Source organism: Chrysochloris asiatica, unplaced genomic scaffold (genome assembly GCF_000296735.1).
Source record: "Chrysochloris asiatica unplaced genomic scaffold, ChrAsi1.0 scaffold00049, whole genome shotgun sequence".
Taxonomy (NCBI): domain Eukaryota; kingdom Metazoa; phylum Chordata; class Mammalia; order Afrosoricida; family Chrysochloridae; genus Chrysochloris; species Chrysochloris asiatica.
In genome coordinates, this window is record NW_006408567.1 from 5,658,454 (window position 1) to 5,681,612 (window position 23,159).

The 23,159-nt window shown below is 36.5% G+C and overlaps 1 pseudogene; it reads left to right on the forward strand.

Annotated features, from left to right (window-relative positions):
• The first annotated feature begins 11,779 nt into the window (after positions 1 to 11,779).
• Positions 11,780 to 12,618, forward strand: LOC102818622 (annotated as a pseudogene).
• The last annotated feature ends 10,541 nt before the right edge of the window (positions 12,619 to 23,159 follow it).

The window sequence follows — 23,159 nt, forward strand, 5'->3', positions numbered from 1 at the left end:
TCCTTATTCACTGTCCAGCTTTCGCATCCATATGAGGCTATTGAAAACACAAATAACATTATTTAATGACCCCTAAAACAATTGGCCTTCGTTATTCTTTAAATCTTAAACAAAAAAATATTACCTGAAGTCTTTTTAAAACCAAACAATTGTTTAACTAAAATAGTAAAATAGAATCTGCTTGAGCATTGTGTCCTTTTAAGAGCTATATTATGTGGAATTACATTGGCAACAGTAACGTAAGATTACATAAGAAATTTAGGGGGCAGTGAGTGTACATTAATGGGGGAGGCACAATTCAGAAAAGGAGGATGAGGATATACTTAAAGAATGTAAATAATATCATGAAATTACACATATAGAAATCAATTGATGATGTAGTTGCTGTGTTCATTTTCAGCACCAATAACAAAAAGATGAAAAATTATAAATTTTAAAAGTGAAATAAAAATGGTACTGTGGCATAGAATACAGTATCACAGCAACACAAAACCCATCACAAAGATCATAGAAATTCCAAGATGCCATGTAGACCACAATACAATAATCTGACTGTATTAAAATATATAGCATAATATCACTTAAATAAACAAACAATAGGTTTTGAACTAAGTAATTTAGGAAACAAAGACTACAGGATTGCTGAAAAAAATAAAATAAATAAAACTTGCACACAGAAGTCCATGGCATTTTTTTTTTCTTTTGTAAAAGGCCAGATAATAAATACTTTAAGCTCCCTGTCCAAATATTCTCTCTGTTGTTGTTGTTTAGTGCCATAGAGTACGTTCCGACCCATAACAAGCCTGTATAGGGTTTCCGAGGAGCAGCTGATAAACTTAAACCACCGACTTTGAAGTTCAAACTGATTTTGCAATCTTTCTATCTACTGGTTAATCATGAGTTGTAGTAGGAAATCAGTCAAAGGAAATACATAAATAAATGAGGAAGCTCTGCTTCTAACAAAGCTTTGCTATGACTAATGTTGGAAGGATTTGACCCACTGGCAATTCTCTACACATTTATTTCAGTATCGTTTGACTATGCTTTTATTTACAAACTGCATATTGTGTGAGTCCATGGCATTCTACTTAAAGTTCCTTCAACATGAAAGATAATATTTTTGTTTCATCTGTTAAATTTTTATTTTCTCCTTCTGAAAATCTAATACATATGCTTGTAAGAAGTTTCCTGTCTTGCCCTTATAAAATATCAATTGCTTCTAGAATGAACCCCCCCCCCAAAAAAAAAAATCTTTTTTTTTTAGCTGAAGACTGATCATTCTCCCACCATTTGGCAAATTCAGTGTTAAAACTAGCACTGTCCTTTAAAACCAGGAGTGCTGATTACCCTAAAAGCTTCCACCTTTGGCATTCTTCAATCATTGATTATACTACTACAACTGTGAGAATACTGAATTGTATAATTGAGAAAATCAAGACAGAGTTTTTTAAAAAAAAGTTTCAAGTAATTAATCTGCTTGCAGAGATTTAGACTCTAATTTGCATGAAGATTCTTTTTAAGAAGTGAAGAAAAGTTTCCAAGGAAAATGAGGGAATGTCTAGCCAAGAAGTTCTGGGTGACTGGTGAAACCAGACGCCTTCATTTTATAGAATGGATGAAAAAAATAGGGAAAGACAAGCCATTGTTTGCTATGGGTATTGGGTTCTTTATGATTGGTTGATTTCAAATGATTGGGTCAGAAGGATTTTTAACTTTCAACCATTATTAACCAGGCTAAAGCATCCCAAACAGCACAATCTGAAACCTGTGGCTATGTAATCATTTGAGAGAGATTTGCCTGAGATATTTGGTATAAATTTTGTGTAGCTCTGATTAATAATCCTAGGAAAGCGTCAGAAGTTACAAAAAGATTAACAAAACTTGTGGCTTAAATTAGAATATTTAAAAGAATTATAAAGTACACTATGTAACAATAAGGACTAGATATGTGTATATTGGTTACTATAAGTCGGTACTGACTCTATGGCACCTAACAACAACAACAACATGTATATATTGGAGTCCTGTTGTGGTGTTGTGGGCTAATGTGTCAGACTGCAAAGTCCTCTGAACTGCAAGGTCGGTGGTTCAAGCTCACAAACTGCTCCTTGGAAGCCCTATACACGGTCGCTATGGGTCAGAATCGACCCAATGGCACTTAACAACAACAACAAATGTGTATATTAATTTTGGTGCTGTGGGTTAATGCGCTGGACTATAAGGTTGGTTTAAATTAAGGTCGGCAGTTCAAGCTCACCAACTGCTCCTCAAAAAACCTATGCAGACAAGGTCACTATGAGTTGGAACTGACTCGACAGCACTTAGCAATAACAACAACAACATATTCATTTTACTTGGATCAACACTCATTCAAGCAGCAGCCAAGAAATCAAACATATTGCATTAGGCAAATCTGCTGCATAAGACCCCTTTAAAGTATTCAAGAGCAAAAATGTCAGTTTGAGGACTAAGGTGCACCTGACTCAAGCCACGGTATTTTCAATAGACCCTTGTACATCTGAAAGTTGTACAATGAATAAGGAAGGCTGTTGAAAAAGTCAATGCATTTGAATTATGGTATTGGAGAAGAATATTGAAGGTACCCTGGACTGCCAGAAAAGCAAACAGGTCTGTATTGTAAGTACAGACTGAATGCTCCTTAGGAGCCAGGATGATGAAACGTCATCTCTCATACTTCTGACATGTCGTTAGGAGCGACCTGTCCCTGAAGAAGGACATCATGCTTGGTAAAGGGGAGGGTAAGTGAAAAAGAGGAAATCCCTCAAAGTGATGGATTGACCCATTGGCAGCATCAATGAGTTCAAGCATAGTTAAAGTTGTGAGGGCGAGACAAGATTGGGCAGTGTTTCATTCTATTGTGCATAGAATCACTATGAGTCAGAAGAGACTTGAAGGCTTCTTGTTAAATGCCATCTAGTCAGTTCTGACTCATAGCAACCCTGTATAGGGTTTCCTAGGAGCAGCTGGTGAGTTTGAACCGCTGACCTTGTGGATAAAACCGACTTTGCAGTTCAGCGAATTAACCCACAGCAGCACATTAGGATTCTACTGTGACTCTGGATAATCACTGGACAGCTAACTGTACAAACCTCAAGGTTAGCAGTTAAAACCCACCAACACTCTGGGATCTATGAATTGGAACTGACTTGATGGCCGACAACTGCCATTGAGTGGAATCCAACTCAAAATGACCATATATATGGTATTTGAGACTGTCTTTAACTCATATGCATCAATTCTTCTGCATTCTTCTTCCTTATTTGCTGTCTGAATTTCATATGAATATGACTGGCCAAGTGGCAGCATCAATGTACTCAAGCATGGCAACAGTAGTGAGGTTGGCCCGGGATCTGACACTGTTTCATTCTACTGTGCATAAGGTCGCTATGAGTTGGTACCAACTTGATGGCACCTAACAACAACAACAACAAAAATGAGGTTACTGAAAATAGCTTGGGTAAGACTCACCTTAGGTCTTAAACTGACATCTCTGCTCTTGAACACTTTAAAGACGTCTTGTGCAGCAGATTTCCTCAATGCAATATATTGCCTGATTTTTGTCTGCTACTTCCATGAGTGTTGATGGTTGATTCAAGCAAAATGAAGTCTTTGACAATTACAATCTTTTCTCCATTTATATGAATGTAGTTTATTTGTCTACCAGTGAGGATTTTGTTTTCTTTATATTGAAGTACAACCCATACCAAAGGCCTTGGTCTTTGATCTTCACTAGTAAGCATTTTAAGTTCTCTTGGCTTTTAGCAAGCAAGGTTGTATCCTCTGCATATGGCAAGCTGTTACTGTCTTCCTCCAATCTTGATGCCACGTTTTTCTTCATATGATCCAGTTCTATGAATATTTACCCAGCATACAGATTGAATAAGTATAGTGAAAGAATAAAACCCTGGAGCACATCTTTCCTAATTTTAAACCATTCAGTATTCCCTTGTTCTGTTCAAAAAACTTCCAATTGTTCTATGTACAGGTTCCTCATATATACAGTTAAGTGTTTCATAATACTTGTTCTCTGCAATGTGGTCCAAGCGTGTCATGATCCACCCAGGTGCAAGCCTTTGCATAGTAAATAAAGCACAGGTGAGCATCTTTCTGGTATTTTCTGCTTTCAGCAAAGATTCACCTGAGGTCAACAATGATCTCCCTCGTTCCATGTACTCTTCTGAATCTAGCTTGAACCTCTGGAAGTTCTCTGTCAATGTAATTTTATAGCAATTTTTGTTTTATCTTTAGCAAAATTTACTTGCATGTGATATTAATGATATTTTCTGTTGATTTCAGCATTCCGTTCGCTAACCTTCCTTTGGATTAGGCACAAATATGAATCTCTTCCATTCAGTTGTCCAGATAGTTGTCTTCCAGATTTGAACCTCTTTCTTCAGTATCATTGGCTCTTGATCATATGTTACCTCTTGAAATGGTTGAACATAGACTATTTATTTTTGGTACAGTGACGCTGTGTATTCCTATCATCTTCTTTTGATGCTTTCTGCATAATTCAATGATTTTCCCAGAGAAGGAAGAATTCCAAAGTGCATTGAAGGCATTTGCAAAGAAGAAGGCACCAGGAATTGATGGAATACAAATTGAAATCTTTCAACAAAATGATGTGACACTGGAGTCACTCACTCATCTATGCCATGAAATTTGGATGACAACTACCTGGACAACTGAAGGGAAAAGATGCATATTTGTGCCCAATCCAAAGAGATGTTACTGAACTGAATGCTGAAATCAATGGATAATATCATTAATATAACATGCAAGCAAAATTTTGCTAAAAATAATACAAAATTTGCTGCAAGCTTACATTGACAGAGAACTTCCAGAGGCTCAAGCCAGATTCAGAAGAGTACATGGAATGAGTGATTAGTGAGCAATCATTTATAAGAGAAGCGTATTTTGGAAACAATCAAGAAAGAGAACACATCAAAGGCAATTCGAAATATGATACCACAAAAGAAAAATTTACAAAAATATAAATATTTGGGTGTTAAACTAAATCTTGGAAAGTCATCTGAAGTCCTAAATCTGAATTTAAGATACAATTATCAATTGTGCAAAAGGCAACTATTAAAGTGTTTCTTTTGGAAACTATAAGTAATAAAGAGGTAGCAAATACATTGAACATAGTGACATAAAATATCAATCAAATAATATTCTATTGCCAAGAAATTTCATTTGGCAACCAACATGGGAGTTTAGATGCAAATAATCTGAGATTAATTTTTATTAACTTTCTGTTCACTGTATACCTGCTTCACTCTTTATATGAATAGAAGCAATTTTTTTTTTTTCTGAAAAAGTGAATTTATTATATAAATGTGAAAACTCTATAGTGAATTATTAAAGGACTAACATGAAGCTGGGAGTCTTGGTGTGGCATTGTGGGTTAATGTGCCAGACTGCAAAGCCGTTTGAACTGCAAGATTAGCAGTTCAAGCTCACCAGCTACTCCTCGGAAACTCTATTCAGGGTCACTATGGGTCAGAACTGACTTGACAGCACTTAATAACAACATGAAGCTGATGGCCTGGCAACAATTAGGAGACAAAAACCTTTCACATTACTTTCAAATTTTCAGCATCATTTCTTATTTGCTTGAAGAACTATATAACTCAATATATCCTTTCGTCTCCAGTCATATGTCTTTTATATTTGGTTGTTGTCCACACTTGTTTTAACCAGAAGTTGATAATATAACAAGATGGGTTAATTTCTGCAAAATTTGTCCACATAAGTTTGTTGCATTTTCAGATAGAATCCTCCCAAGTTCTGTGGGAACTTGCCCTATGTGTCTTGGTTTTCATCTTGCCCTATGTGTCTTGGTTGTCAAACAGGACATTTAGCAAGACAGTGGAAGTTAATAAATCAATACCTATGTGCTGAGGGTTAATGTGTCAGACTGCAAAGTCATTTGAACTGCAAGGTCGGTGGTTCAAGTTCACCAGCTGCTCCTTGGAAACCCTGTACAGGATCGCTATAGGTCAGAATCGACTTGACAGCACTTAACGATGATGATGTATCTATAATCTTTAAAATAGAAGATATTTGTTAGATATTATAAAGATCACTTCCTCTTAATGAAGGTATAAAGAGTAGAAAGAACACTAGACTAGGTATTCTATAGATCATAATCCTAGCTGACTTTGATAGATGTTCCAAATAAGTGACATCTAAGATTTCCTTTCATTCTAATTCTAGCTCACTGTGTTCCTCCCATAGGCCTTCTTTCCATCCTTTGATAATTCAGAGTTGTTTCCTTTTGTGAAGAGTTTACTCCAGTTCCCAATCACCACTAAATCAATTCTCAAAGAATGCCCTCTTAGAGGAAAATTTCTGAATTCTTATCCAAGGTCATGGTAATAGAAGCAATTTTATTTAGGAATTTAGTCCTGGATACACCAACTCATTTTGGATTTATCCTTTTCATCACTCATATAATCAATCTGCTTGCATCCTTTAAATTATTTACTTTATATTTGTGATGGTTAAGGTTATATGTCCACTTAGTCAGTCAGGATTGTCAGTGGTTTGGCAGTTATGATCTAGTCATACCCCATGACAAGATCTGGTATTAATATGATCACCTCCATGATGATATCTGCTATGAGCAGCCAGTTAATGGAGAGCGAGTTTCCTTGAGGTTGTGGTTTGCTACCAATAAGTGTGGACTTTCAGGCACAGCTCTCCTGCTCTGTGCTGGATCTTGATCTTGTATCTGGCTTATCATCAGACATATGTTTCTTTGAACTTGAGCCAGTAGCCTGCTGTACTGTCTGCTGATCCTGGGGTTTGTTAGCCTCAGAAGCATTGTCCAGGCACTGATCCCTCTAGATAACATGTCCAAAGTATGCAAGATTTAGATTAAAAGATAATGGGATATTTCCACAAACCTTTTGAAGTTCCCTCATTTATAGAGAGATTTATCTCAAGCAAACGGCTTATATGATTTTAGATGCTGGCAAGTTCTAGATCTGTGGGTCAAATATTAAGTTGGAAGTTCCTCTTGAGTCATCTAGTTACAGGAGTTGAAGAACCCCAAGATTGGTAGGTCACATGGCAGGCTGCTATATTTGGAGTCCTGGTGTGGTATTAAAAGATAAGTTTTGGTCTGATAACCATAGGGTCAGTGGTTCAATCCACCAGCCACTCCTTGGAAAACTATAGAGTTGTTATGAGTGGGAACTAACTCAAAAGCATTTAGCACTATGTTCTATATTTTGAGTTCCTCAGTGATGAGAATAATGTGTTTGGATGCTAACCAAAAGTATGGAGACCTGAGACCACCCCGTGGTGCTATACAGGAAAGACCTGGTGGTCTATTTCTAAAATGACAGCCATTGAACACTCTATGAAGGACAATTCTACTCTACAGGGGACAGTCCTACTCTACGGAGGACAGTTCTACTCTATGGGGAACAGTCCTACTGTACGGAAGACAGTCCTACTCTACGGAGGACAGTTCTACTCTACAGAGGACAGGTCTACTCTATGGAGGTCAGTTTTACTCTGAAACACATAGATTGCTATGAATGAGAATCAACTTGATGACATCTGTTTTCTTTTTGCTCTAAAAGTCTAATTCTGAAATAGGAAATTGGTTTAAAAATAATTTCAGTTTCAGTTTGTTGTAAGTATAACAATCTCTTCTTCTTCCCCATGGCAATGCACATGCAGAATTGAAGATACTATATAGAAATCAATTGCTAGTTTCAGGTTTGAGAGAAAGATTCAAAGAAATAACCTGTAATATAATTGTGTTCTAGGTTAAAATGAGAAGCAATGCCAGTACTCCATCCTACTTACTGAATCAAGCTGGATTTAGAGGAGGACATGGAAGGAAGGATAATATCGCTAATGTCAGATAGATCTTGACTGAAAGCAAAGAACAACATAATGATATTTCCTTTATTGTTATTATTATTATTGAATATGCAAAAGCATTTGACTATGTAGATTATAACTACTGGTAACATTGCAAAGAGTACGCATTCCAGAATATTTCATTGTGTTCATGAGAAACTTACACACAGACAAAGAAGCAGTTTTTCAAACAGAACAAGGGGATAGAGAATGCTTTAAAAAATCAATGAACGTGTGTGCCACGGTTGTGTTTTTTCACTATACTTATTCAATCTGTCTGCTGAGTGAATAATCGAAGAAGCTGGATTATATAAAGAAGAATGTGGAATCCAGATTGAAGGAAGACTCATCAATAATCTGAAATATGTAGATGATACAGCTTTACTTGATGAAAGAAAAGATGATTTAAAACACTTATTGATGAAGGTCAAAGACTATCGTCTTCAGTATGGGTTGCACCTTAATATAAAGAAAATAAAAATCTTCACCCCTGGAATAATTATTGTTGTTGTTGTTGTTAAGTGCCGTCAAGTTGGTTTCAACCCTTAACAACCCTCTATAGGGTTTCCAAGGAGCAGCTGGTGAGCTTGAACCACCGAGCTTGCAGTTTAAATGACTTTGAAGTCTGGCGCATTGACCCACATTGCCACACCAAGACTCCAATAATTAGCATCATGATAAATAGAGAAAAGACTGAAGTGGTCAAAGACTTCATTTTGCTCAGATTTACCATCAACCCGCATTAAAGCAGCAGTTGTTGTTAGGTGCCATTAAGTCAGTACTGACACATAACAACTCTATGCACAACAGAATGAAACACTGCCCAGTCCTGGGCCAACCTCACAATTGTTGTCACACTTGAGCCCATTGATGCTGCCACCTTCCCAATCCATCTTAATGGGGATCTTTCTCTTTTCGTCTGCCCCAGCACCTTACCAAACATGATATCCTTCTCTAGTGACTGGTCCTTCCTGACAATATTTCTGAAGTACGAGAGACGAATTTTGGCCATTCTGGCCTCCAAGGAGCACTCTGGCTGCACTTCTTCCAAAACAAATCTGTATGTCCTTTTGGCAGCCCATGGTACTTTCAATATTCTCCTCCAACACCGTAACTCAAATGCATCAATTCTTCTATGGTCTTCCTTATTCACTGTCCAGCTTTTGCATACATATGAATTTATTGAAAATATCATGGCTTGAGTCAGGTGCACCTTAGTCCTCAAGCTGACATCTTTGTTCTTCAACACTTTAAGAAGGTGTTGTGCAGCGGATTGGCCTAATGCAATATGTCATTTGATTTCTTTACTGTTGCTTCCAAGAATGTTGATGGTTGATCCAAGAAGAATGAAGTCCTTGACAACTTCAATCTTTTCTCCATTGATAAGAATGTTGCTTATTGGTCCAGTGGTGAGGATTTTTATTTTCTTTCCATTGAGATGCAATCCACACTGAAGACTGTGCTCTTTGATATTCATCAGTATTTTAAGTCCTCTTTGCTTTCAGCAAGCAAGGTTGTATAGTCTGCATATCACAGGTTGTTAATGAGTCTTCCTCAAATCCTGTTGCCACATCTTTCTTCTTGTAACCCTGCTTCTTGTATTAATTGCTCAGCACACAGGTTGAATAAGTATGGCGAAAGAATACAACCCTGTCACACACCGTTTTTAATTTTATAACATTCCGTGCAGTAGAGAAGTCAAATGACAGACTGTGTTAGACAAATCTGCACAAGAACTCTTGTTGTTGTTGTTGTTATGTGTCGTGGAGTCGGTTCCGACTCATAGTGACCCTGCACAGGGTTTCAGAGGCTGTTAATCTTTACGGGAGCAGAACGCCTCATCTTTCTCCTGCAGAGCAGTTGGTAGTTTCAAACTGCTGTCCTTGCGGTTCACAGCCTGATTCGTAACCACTACGCTACCAGAGCTCCTTTATAAAGTGTTAAAGAACACATCTGTCAATTTGAGAACTATGCTGTGCCTGACACAAGCCATGATATCTTCAATTGCCTCATAAGCATGTGCATAAGGAATACTATAGAAGAATCAATGTATTTGAATTGCCATGTTAGAAACAAATATTAAAATACCATAAGCTGCCATGAAAAAAAAAATTTGTATTAGGAGAAGTACAGCCAGAATGCTCTTTAGAAGACAGATGGCAAGACTGTCTGTCATACTTTAAACATGTTATTAGGAGGTACTAGTCCCTGGAGAAGCTTTTTTTGGTAAATGCTTGATAAAGTAAAGCAATGTTCAGTAATTTGAAGGGTCAATGAAAATGAGGACGATCCCTAATGAGACAGATTGGCATGGTGACAACAGTAATGTGCTCAAATATAACAAATTGTGGAAAATAGAGTAGGACCAGGCAGTGTTTCACTCTGCTGTGATCACTCTGAGTCCAAATTCACTTGCTGGCACCTAACAGAAAGAACTAAAGGAACAGTAACAATATTACTTGCAAGGAGTTCTGGTGTGGCACGGTAGCATAAGTACTGGACTGTTAACCACAAGGTCAGTGGTTCAAATATACCAACTACTCCTCAGAAATTCTGTATAGGGTCACTATTAGTCAGAACTGACTCCGCAGCATTTAATAACAAGCTTACTTTAAAAAATATAGAGAAACTATGATTAAAAACCAACTTTCAATATTATATATGTAAGAAGAAATTGGAGGAAGACTCATTAACAACCTGTGATATGCAGATGATACAACCTTGATCGCTGAAAGTGAAGAGGACTTGAAACATTTACTTATGAAGATTAAAGAGTCTCCGATATGGATTGCATCTCAATGTAAGAAAACAAAAAATCCTCACCACTGAACCAATAAACAACATTCTTATCAATGGAGAAAAGATTGAAGTTGTCAAGGACTTCATTCTTCTTGGATCAACTATCAACACTCGCGGAAGTAGCAGTCAAGAGATCAGACGATGTATTACATTGGGCAAATCTGCTGCACAGGAACTTTTTAAAGTGTTGAAGAGCAGAGATGTCAGCTTGAGGACTAAGGTGCACCTGACCCAGGCCATTGTGTTTTCAATAACCTCATATGGATGTGAAAGCTGGACAGTGAATAAGGAGGATCATAGAAGAATTGATGCCTTTGAGTTGTGGTGTTGGAGGAGAATACTGAAAGTGCCATGGACTGCCAAAAGAACCAATAAATCTGTTTTGGAAGAAGTGCAGCCAGAGTGCTCCTTGGAGGCCAGGATGGCTAAGCTTCGTCTCTCCTACTTTGGACATATTGTCCGGAGGAAACAATCACTGGAGAAGGATGTCATGCTGGGTAGGGTGGAGGGTCAGAGAAAAAGAGGAAGACCCCCAACGAGATGGATCAGCCAGGTGGCATCATTGATGGACTCAAGTGTGGCAGCGGTAGTGAGGTTGGCCCAGGATCAAACATTGTTTCGTTCTGCTGTGCATGGGGTCGCTATGAGTCAGTTCTGACTCAATGGCACCTGACAACAACAACAACAACAAAGAAGAAATATAATATAAAGTATGAAAAGTTAACTGATATATGTTAAAATGTTAAAATAATGAAGGACAAGTAAACTTAGAAAAAATGGCTAGGTCCTCTATATTTTTCATAGAAAGAGATGCTGGTTTGTATTAATCTATATTAGCTAACTGTCCAGTCAGTTCCATTTCATAGTGACCCTATGAACAACTGAAGGAAACACTGGCTGGTTTTGCACTATATTCAAAATTGCTTACATAGGTTGGATGTAGTATGTGTATTTCTGTCATTATTCTAATCAGGAAGTAGGTAGAGAGGCACATTGTAATATAAGCAAGAGGTCATGGACATCTCTACCTTTAAAGTTTATTTAAAACTAATGGTTGTTGAAGCAGGGCTAGACCAAGATGACGGTGCAGGTGGTGCAGGTGGTTCATCTGGAGTCTGAGGCTTTCTTAGTTTGTCTCAACCATGCTCTGAGCATGGAAAAGGAGGATGTGATGGGGCTGTGTTTCAGAGAGTTGAATGATGACTCCAAATTTGCATGTGCTGGAACTGAGAAGCAGACATTTGGGGAAAAGGTTAACACTGTGAAGATTATTCACATTCTTTCTGTCATCATCTTGTGACGTTCCGATAAGAGGAAGGACCGAGTGGAAATTTCTCCAAAACAGCTGTCTGCGCCCTCAACAGAGGCAGAGAGATTGGCTGAACTAACAGGTTGCCCATCAGAGTTGTGGGCTGCTATCATTCCCATCCTCATATAAATCTTTGGCCTTCTCATGTTGATGTTCGTAAACAAGCCATGTACCAGATGAAGGGTCAAGGCTTTGTAGGACTGATTTTTTACTGTTTCATAGAAGATAAAAACACAAAGACTGGCCGCATGCTCTACACTTGCTTCCAATCCATACAGGCCCAAAAGAGCTCAGAGTATGAGATAATTGAAATCCCAATCCATATCGTCTCTCATGTTACCATTGGGAAAATGTGCCTGGAGTCAACAGTAGAATTGCCCAAGATCCTGTGCCAGGAGGAGCTAAATGTATATAGGAAGATTCAGAACCTTACACATCTGGATTCAGTCACCTAGATCCATAATGGCTCAGTGTTTACCAAGAACCTGTGCAGTCAGATGTCAGCAGTCAGTGGGCCTCTCCTACAGTGGTTCGAGGACAGATTGGAACAAAACCAACAGCATTTGCAGGAATTGCAGCAAATGCAGGAACTTTCTTCCCTAGAATAAGACAAGATAAAATGAGGAAAATCAAATATTCAGTTGTAAAATGAATTAAGCTAAATCAATTCTGAAGAAGCATAAAGTGGGAGGACTCACATTACTTGATGCCAAGACTTACTAGAAGGCCACAGTAATCAAGACGCTCTGGTGTTGGCCAAGGAGTGGACACATGAATCAATGAAACCTAAGACAGAACTTAGAAACACACCCACACAAATATACCCAACTCATTTTGACAAAGGTGCAAAAGCAATTTGGTGGAGGAAGAAGAGCCCTTTCAACAAGTGGGCATCCATAGGTCAAAAAAATAAATAAATAAATAAAAATGAACCTCAACCTAAACCTCACACATAATGTACAAATTAACTTAAAATGAATCTATATGCAAGATATACAACATTTAGAAAAGAAAAAAAAAAAAAAAAGTGGAGAAAGTCTTCTAGGGCAGGTAATGAATTCTTGGCTTCTACTCCAAAATCATGAACCACAAAAGAGAAAACATTGATATACTGGACTTCAAATTAAAAACATTTGCTGTACGAAAAACTTAAGAGGAAAAGATAAGCTACCAATTGAGAGAAATTATTTATAAATCATTGATCTGATCAGTCTATAAAATATGAAGAATGCATGAGACTCCAGGATTTTTAAAAAATCAGAAAATGGAAAAACCCCACAAAACTAACGGTTGTCAATTGAATAAATATAAAAAAATGTAATTCCTAATATATTATGTTAAAATAGATTTTACATTAAACTAATAATTCTGTGTTGAAGTATCAATATCTTCATATGAAATGACAAAGAGATAGAAGATAGATAGATAGATAGATAGATAGATAGATAGATAGATAGATAGATAGATCTATAGAGAGATAGATATAGATAAAGATAGATGGATAGATAGAGATATAGACAGATGGAGATATAGTTATATAGATATAGATATCAATAGATATTTATAGATATAGATAAATATAGATAGATAGATAGATAGATAGATAGATAGATAGATAGATAGATAGATAGATAGATAGATAGATAGAACTCCCATCAAGTTGACTCCGATTTATAGTGTTCTTATATATAAAAGAAGGAAACACTGTCCGGTTCTGCATCACTTTCATGATCACCAGCATGAGCAAGTCCATCACTGAGGCTATTGTACAAATTTCTCGCCAAGGCCTTCTCTCACCCTTATTGGCACTCTACTTCACTAAACTCGATGCCTTCTCTAGTGATTGATCTCTCTTGGTGATATGTGCAAAGCAATTAATTAGACAATGTTTTGTTTTGACTCAAAATGTTTTCCTGGCTAATTTTAAGAAGTAGATTTCCAGACATTTCTGGCTACTCTTAGTCTGGAAGTTCCTTTGAAACCTGATCTTTCTGGTGTTTGAAATACCAATGACACAATTTCTAGAATCACAGCACACACATGCCATTGCAGTGCAATACATGTGCATGGTGGTCACAAGAATTAAAGATTTCCTTCTAAAGGATATATATGTATCTATATAAAAGGAAGCAGCATAGTATCACAGATCACATAAGAAGAAAGCCTAACTGGCTATAATTTCTAAGATTAGTTCTAAGATATTAGATAGTTCTGTGGGAAATATATCTTAGAGAAATATACCACTCACATATGACAACACCTATAATTCAAAAGTACATTTAAGTAAATAAAATCAAAGAGACAATATATTAAAATGTTAGCAAAAAATATTTATTTATATTTATGTTTAGAAATATCAGTTACAGGAAGACATAAGATACATATTAATAATACAGAGTGAAGATAGTCGACTTGGGTGTTGAATTTGGGATCCAAGATTGATCTATGAGGGTAGACAATGTTTTCAATAAAATCCAGATGACCAATATCTTCCATAGAAAGAGGGACGGAAGCAGCCACAGCCAAAACCACCATAGCCACCTAGGCCATAGCCAGAACCATAGCCATAGCCTAGGCCACCAAAGCCACCAAGGCCATAGCCAGAACCATAACCATAACCTAGGCCACCAAAACCACCAAGGCCGTAGCCAAGGCCACCATAGTAGTTGCCATAGTAGTAGCTCATTGTGTTAGGAGTTGTGGATTTGGATTGATGTCGAAGGTGGTGTTCCTGAGAATGAATACCATTATCAGAAACAGAGCTTTTATACTTCCCCAGTGAGGATGTGGTGAACCACAACACGCGCAATTATTCCCTTTCAAAAGCAATCTTCAATGAAATGCAATACTATTAAACCATACTTTCATTAATGAGGATTGCTGTAAATAAGCGTGGAATTTTTTTTCTTTGTGCATATTTCAAATTATATTTTTCTTTTGTCATACCTCATAATTATACATATTTATACTGTTTAAATGTAATTACCATTTTATAAAGATAAAGACAAACCACAGACTGGGAGAAATATTTTCAAAACATGCATCTGATAAAGAGCGTAAACTCAAATTATAAAAAGAATTCTTAAAACTGAAAAATAATAAAACAAGACTGAATTGCAAATTAAGCAAAAGATTTGAACAGATACCTCACCACAGAAGGTAAGCAGATGGTATATGTTGTTGTTGTTAAGTGCCATCAAGTAGGTTTCCACTCATAGCAAACCAGTATGGGATTGTCCAGGAGCAGCTGGTGAGTTTGGGCCTACTTACGATCCAGTGCTTATCCTACAGTGCCACACCAGGACTCAGAAACATGCTCAACCTCATATGCTATTGAAAAATTACAAATCAAATCAACAGTGAGATACCACTACATAACTAATAAAGAAACCTGTCGAGTCATATCTGACTGAGGGAAATCCTGTGTGTTATACAGTAGAATTGTTCAATAGGGATCTTGTGGGTGTAATATTTATGGAACTGATCACCAGTCCTTTCTTTCAGATGATGCTGAGGGTTTGAAATAGAAATCTTTAAGTGAGCAGCTGACCACAAACCACATTTACCACCCAGGGACCTGACTGAACGACTAAAATCCAAACCTTTGACTACATCAGATGCTGGCAAGAATGTGGAGCAATATGAACTCTCTCTCATTGCTTGTGAAAATAAAAATTGTCACAACCAATATGGAAAACAATTTGGAAGCTTCTAACAAAGTTAAACAGTCTACCATACACTCAATAATCACGCTTTAACTATTTACCCAAAGGAGTTAAAAACATATACACTCAGAAACCGGCACACAATTGTTTATAGCAGGCCTTGTTGTTGCTGTTGTTGAGTCCCATCAAGACAGTTCCAACCCATATCGACCCTGTATAGTGTTTCCAAGAAGCAGCTGGTGAGCTTGAACCCCCGACCTTGCAGTTCAAATGGCTTTGCAGTCTGGTGCATTAATCCACAGCACCACACCAGGACCCCATAGCAGGCCTATTTATTCATAATTGTCAAAAATTGGAAGCAACCACACATCTATGCCTTTGAATAGGCGAATGGATGAACAAACTGTGGTACACTTATATGATAGAATATAATTCAGATATAAAAAGAAATGTTATGAAGCCACAAAAAGATCTAAAGGAAACTTAAGTGCATTGTGTTTTCAAGGTAGTGAATTGGAACTATTCTGTATTAGTGGATGTATGATATCATGCATGTCTATGAGTCAGCATGAAAAATGAACCATGATGTCAACTATGTACTTTAATCAATAGTAATTAATTATTACTGACTGAACAATTTCAGAAAATGTCCACACTAATGCAGTATATGGGAACTCTCCATATTTTCTCAACTTTTCTGTAAGCATAAAACTTCTTTAGAAATCAGTCTTTTAATTTTCAAACAACTATATAGTTGTTTAAAATTGTAGCCTGTCTTGTAATAAGAAAATCGGTTCTGGAATTTTTGAAATTTTGTTATTGCCAAATATCTTCATCATTTTGCCTACAATCAATAACTGTATGTTCTAAATATCATGTTTCCTACCTTCCTTTCTCTTTGACTTTCCGTAACTCAGTATATCTAATATTACGCAATTATGAATAATTAAAATTAATCTAATAATTAATGACAAAATTTGTCCATTAAAAAAGTGAAAATTATTTTTTAATCTTCTCATTTTCAAAAATTACCACCTTGAGGCAAAACTTATTTTCTCTATACTGTTTCATCTTCCACATCATGCATATATAATTTTCAAATAAACCCTAGGAGTTGGACTGATAACTGCAAGATCAGCAGTTCAAAACTACCAGCATTTTCATAGAAAAAGATGAAGCTCTCTGCTTCCATAAAGATTTACAGCCTCAGAAATTCTATACAGGATCTTTATGAGTTGGAAATCGACTCCAAAGCACATCCACCACCATCATTTTATCTGTAAGTAATTTCATGAGAATTTATAAATTATAGAGGTTATTGGAAACCTGGTGTGGTGCTGTAGAATAAGCACTGGGTGCAAGGTTGGTTTGAAATACAAGGTTGGCTGTTAAAACTCACCAGCTGCTCTTTGGAAACCCTATGCAGGGTGGCTATGATTTGGAACAAACTGGACGGCACTTAACAATAATAACAACATCAGGGGTTACAAAAAAAGCACAGTTGTGTTTTTAATTTTTTTGTCTTCTATATGAATGGAGTTCTGGTGTGGCACTATAGGATGAGCACTGAACTGCTAACTGAAAGTTTGACTGTTCAAACTCACCAGCCACTCTGGAAACCCAATTTGGAGTTGATATCAGCTGGAACTGACTCAACAGCACTTAGCAATGACATATGAATGAAAGAGAACATGGGTGCATGGTGGGCTAGGTACCTGGAAGGTTGTCGGTTTAAGCCTATTAGTTACTCCACAGAAGAAAGACGAAGCAGTTTGCTTCCCAAAGATTTATAGTCTGAGAAACTCCATGGAGCAGTTCTACTATATCTCATTGGATTGCTATGAGTCAGAATCAACTTGAGGGCAGTGGATTTGTGGGATTATATGAATGGAAACAATTAAGATACTAGAAAAATGATAATTAGATTTAGAGATAAATGCAAAGGAACTAATACAATTATTTTTATGCTTAGGTAGATACTTTATTAGAAAATATACCCAGAGTTACAATGAAAAAATGTAAGAAAGGACTCTACATGTCGATAAACTTTAATGAATGAGATGGTTTAGCTTGAGTGATGAAACTCTGGATCAGAAACACAGCTCCCTGCAACTTCAAAGCATGCTGTCTGCATTAGACATCTTCCTTGACCCCTGAATATATCACTGATGCTGCTGAAGGAAATAGAATAACTTTACCAGATAAAATTATTTAAAAAGTGGTGAGTGATGGAAAAAAATATTTTAGAAGCACCTAGAAGACTGATCATCTTCCATAGAAAGAAGGATGGGAATAGCCACAGCATAACCACCATAGCTACCAAAATCACTGTTGTTGTTAGGTGCCATTGAATTGGTACTGACTCAGAGCAACCCTATGATCAACAGAACAAAACACTGCCTGATCCTGGACCAACCTCACAATCACTGATACACCTGAGCCCATCCTTGCTGTCACTTAGCCAATACATCTCTTTGGGAATCTTCCTCTTCATACGCATGCAAAAGCTGAACAGTGAATAAGGAAGACTATAGAAGAATTGATGCATTTGAGTTATAGTATTGGAGGAGAATATTGAAAGTGCTATGGGTTGCCAAAAGAACAAATAGATCTGTGTTGGAAGAAGTGCAGCCAGAGTGCTGCTTGGAGGCTAGAATGGTCAAAATTCATCTCTCATATTTCTCTTAATCATAGCCTACTTTTACTACTTTAATCCATAAACACCTTCTGACCTCTTCTTTTATATGGATCACTCATTTGGCTCAGTCAACTTGCAAAACAAGTTTTCCACTTTTAAAATGTTACTTGACTTGCATCGTAAACATGGTGAGGTTGTGGATTCTAATTTTAAAACCCCTGAGGCCTAATTTAATATCCTGTAAAAGTAATTAGAGCAAATGTTTGATAATACATTTTTTAATTTACATTTTCCTGGAACACATGCTTAAGTATATATTGTTTCTATTTTGTTTCTATCCAGAAAACTTTGTTGTTAAATGCTGTCGAGTTGGTTCCAACTCATGGCATCCCTGTATAGGGTTCCCGAGGAATGACTGGTGAGTTTGAACCACCCATCTTATATGGATTTTACAGCTACATGGTTAATGGCAAATACCTACAAGGGGTGCTTCAAAAAGTTCATAGAAAAATTCTATTATCTTTCAATTACATTTTTCTATGAAACTGTAGAAGCACCCTTGTATAAAAGGGACACTATCTATCTACCACTTTCAAAGTCTGACATTTACTTGTTTTAAAAAATGTCAGTGTGTACTTTTGTTGTGTGTTGATTTCATGCATTTGTGGATTTTGTATAAACATAGACACTAGAGAGAAGACAAAAATGAGGAGAAATTGCATTGACTTTGAGAATAATTTGAAGTGTTAAATAAGATAAAGGGCTGCATTACTTTACAAAAGAAAAATGAAGGAGATGGCTGGAAATTCAATAAACTCTAAAAGAAAGGAGACACTAGCAAGGAATGAGGGTTTTAGTTAATAAGTAGATAGAAAGGCAACAGTGGTGTGTCCTCAGTGAACAAAATCAGTGTGGTTTGGGCACTGAGTTTAAAAATAACTGAAGGTTATTTTACATGTTGATTAAGATTAGAGCAGGTCATAAATTACATTCTGTGGTGTTGCCAAGTCAGAGAGAAGTAATATTTTATGAAAGCTTATTATCTATTAGAGTGACTGCAATCTGCAATGGGACTACTTGGGAGGACTTTTCTTCAGTCCAGCACAGGGCTTTTAACAGTGTGACCTTTCAAAACCAGATCACCAGTCCTATCTTCCAAGATGCCTCTGGGTATATAAGAATTATTAATCTTTCACTAATAGTCTAGTGTTTCACCTTTCACCCAGGGCATATAAAGAATAGAGTTCAAAATGCCTAATTTTCTATTATTCAGTCTGAGAAGTCCCAAAAAAGGGGAGGGGGAGGCACCAACAGAACAGAAATGGAGTTGTTGGCTAAAACTCAACATGAGTTTTAATTTGTTTTTAATAAATAATGCCCTAAGGAAATTATTTCAATTAAATGTGATACACTGATGTAAATGCTATAAATAAAATATGTATGTGTTGTTGTTGTTAAGTGCCATTAAGTTGGTTCTGACTCACAGCGACCTGTATAGGGTTTCCAAGTCTATAAATCTTTGCAAGAACAGAAAGTCTTAATTTTCTTCTGCTTAGTAGTAGTTGGGCTTGAACCACCTACCTTGTGTTTCATAGTCCAGTCCTACAGAGCTACTGAAATCCCCAAATATTCATTTAGATAGACTAGAATAATAAAACAAGATTTAAAAATTTTAAAAAGGAATGTTATTAGAGATTTTGCCTGGAAAAATTATAGAAAGGATAAAAAAAAAAAAAAGTAACATGTCAATGAATGTAGTAAAAGTGAGGATAGCTAGCTTGGGTAATGAAAGTTTAAGGATGACTCTATGTTCTGGTGTCTTCTTCAATGGCTGTAAGAGATGCTCCAATAGCTCACTGATAATAGAAAAGGAATGAAAAAAAGCATTTGATGAAAAGAACACAAAAGCTGTGAGCTCCTATTTGGTGTATGCCTTTTCAGTAAATTCCAGAAGATCAGTATCTTCCACAAACAAAGGGACAGAAGCAACCATAACCATAACCATAACCATAACCATAACCATAACCACCAAAGCCATAAACAGAACCATAGTCATAACCAAGGTCACCAAAGGCACTAAGGTCATAAGCAAGGCCATGATAGTAATTTATGTAATAATAGCTCATGGTGTCAGGAGGTGAATGATTTGGTTTGATGTTGGACTTAGCTTTCCTGAGAATGAACATCATTTTATGTACCCTGACTTTTATACTCTTGGTGAGGGTGTTGCCAACCACAACAAAGGGAATTTATTCCCTTTGAAAACAAAATCTGGGGGTGGGGGTGGAAAACAGTACTATTAGGCCATACTTTTCTTATTTAAATGTAGTTTTAAGGATGCATTAAGCTAATTTTTCCCTTCAATGTACTCAATTATAATTCCTAAGAATCAGCCTTTCTGCTACACTGCTATTTTTCTGTATTTCAGTTAATACTAATAAATAGTTCTATATTTAAAGTGCAATTATTTAAAATACATAATTACATGGATACCCTGTATGACATAAACAATTCCAGGCTTTACTTGAAATTTGGGGTATTTAACCTTTTCAAATAATGTTGCCTTCATTTTTCTTTACACTAAATACACATTTATTTCTAAAGATCATATTTCATCCTTATTTAGCATACTAATAAACTAGTATACTGATTATTAAACAAATATGAATGACTCAAATTAATTTAAAATCCAAAGGCAAAATATATTCTAGGAAAAGCAGTGAAAAATATTACCAATTTTCCTTGCTACAACAAAAGAATCTTCAAGCCATTCACAATACTATGCAAGATTGCCTTTTCTACACTTTTCTCAATGCTCTCTCATATGAAACACCACTCTTGTCTGGTAGATGTGTTTTTTGCCAACTTAGTAGGGTTGTTACTGTCTTTCTAACTATACAGTTCCCTTCTGGAAGGCAGAAACAAATCAGCAGAAATATATATATATATTTGTTGTTGTTGTTAAGAGTCATCAAGTTAGTTCCAACTCACAGGGATTCTGTATAGGGTTTACGAGGCTGTAAACCTTTATGGGAGCAAAAGCCTCATCTTTCTTCCATGGAACAACTGGTAGATTCAAATTGCTGACCTTGTGGTCAGCAGTCCAATGTGTAACCCACTACATCACCAGAGCTGCTCTCTTTCTCTCTTTATCTGTGTGTGTGTGTGTGTGTGTATGTATGTATATGAAGTCCTGGTGTGGCTCTGAGGGCTAATGCATTGGACTGCAAAATTGGTTTGAACTGCAAGGTCGGCGGTTCAGGGTCACCGATTCAGGGAACAAACTCAACGGCAGATAGGTCTCTTGTGATATAATAGTGAATAATTGTTATCAGGACTGATTGTGAGAGTTGGAAACGTAAAGGCAGACATTTTGTAGCAAGGAGGGGAGTGATTAACTTTGCAGTCTAGGAGCTAAGGTCCCTGGGGCCATCAAGAGAGAGGAGTGGAGAGCAGAACCCTACTCAGAGAAGCAGTGATGCCTGAGATAGAGGCAGAGATGATGACGTGGAGAAATGGAGCAGCTGGGGACATTAGACGCAGAGAGAGTGAGGGGCTGTTTGCTGATGACCAGGGGAGGGGGTGGCTTGCAGGGTATACCCTGTGGTTGGTTGATGATGCATGGAGGGAATTGTAACCATGGCAATGAAACAATATATGATAGGATGAATGTAAAACTAATGTTCTCCCATGTAAACTGTAATATAATTCACAATAAAACATTAAGAAAAAAATGTAATTAACTAGGTTTTTCTTAAAAATATAATTAAGGTGTCACTAGTGAGATTAAATGGAATTGTAAAATATGGACAATTGGTCTAAGAAAAGACAGAAAAGCTAGGAAAGGGGACAAACAACAAATATATAATAATGACAAAGTAGCTAACAAGTTGTGGATTTTAATCCAATTAGTTCAATAATTACAGTAAATGTGAACATTCTACGCACTGCAAATACAAGTCAATTTTTGCTATTTTGGATTTAAATTAAAAATGAATTCAAACTACATGCTGAGTATAAGAAATTCACCTTAAAAATCAATACATTATGTGAATTACAAGAGGAAGGAAAATATATAACATAAAAATAATAGCCAAAAGAAATCTGGACAACTACATTAAAATAAGAAAACAATAATAGACTACAATTCATCAAATATATGTATTTACTGTAGTTCAAAGATCTCACATAAGTAAGACTTTTCATGCAAAAGAATAAAAATAAAGGAAGAAACCAGAAGTTGTGCAATGCATGTTCAATTGATTAGATGTTGGCAAAATTTAACTTCCTATGGTCGAATGCTAGAAGCTAGGTACATCATGTGTACCATCACATGTGCAGCTCCTTATTAACCCACACTGGTTCTTCTCCAGTGTCTTCTCTTGGAATTTATTACCTGTTTTCACTCAAATCCATTGGGGAATGGCTCAATTCTACTTTTGTTTCTTCGCCAGTAATCTCTCAGGCCTGGAAGTCTTATGAGAAGACAGAGACAATATGAAAGGTAGGTGACAAAAGAAAGGCTACATCATATTTTCATGAATAAAAAGGATTATAACAAGAATTCATACAAATTGTAAATATATAACTATCTAAAAATAGGTCTTCAAATATTAAAAAGCAAACTATTGTAGAAATGACTGTTGTTTTTGTTAGGTGCCCTCAAGTCTTTCCTATACATAGTGACCCTTTGTACAATAGATTGAAATAGAGTCCAGTTCTATACTATCCTCACAATTGTTGTTTTTGCCAATTGTTGCTGCCACTGTGAATCCATCTCTTTTTAGCTCTTTGTGTTTTTCACTGATTCTCTACATTTCCAAGTATGATATCCTTTTCCAGACAT